This window comes from Cicer arietinum, chromosome 5 (assembly GCF_000331145.2).
Source record: "Cicer arietinum cultivar CDC Frontier isolate Library 1 chromosome 5, Cicar.CDCFrontier_v2.0, whole genome shotgun sequence".
NCBI classification, from domain to species: Eukaryota; Viridiplantae; Streptophyta; class Magnoliopsida; order Fabales; family Fabaceae; genus Cicer; species Cicer arietinum.
In genome coordinates this window covers 43,453,273-43,453,667 of record NC_021164.2, presented here as the reverse complement: position 1 = coordinate 43,453,667, position 395 = coordinate 43,453,273, and positions in this window count along the sequence as shown.

Here is a 395-nt window from a genome sequence, read left to right as displayed (position 1 = left end):
CTAGATAGTGGATGTTCCAAGCACATGACAGGAGACAAATCAAAATTCTTGTCTCTCAATTCAAAAAATGGTGGATATGTAAGATACGGTGACAACAACAAAGGTAAAATACTTGGTGTTGGAGACATAGGAAATGAATCAACTGCAGTTATCAAGGATGTCCTATATGTCAAAGGTTTGAAACACAACTTACTTAGTATTAGTCAGTTGTGTGACAAAGGATTCCATGTATACTTTACTTCTCAGTCTTGTACACTTGAGCATAGGGAAGATAAAGGCATGAAATTGGTAGGTAAAAGAGTAAACAACATATACATGATAGATTTTGATTCCTTACCTGTAAATGATATCTGTTGTTTATTATCTAAGTCTGATGAAGACTGGTTGTGGCATAA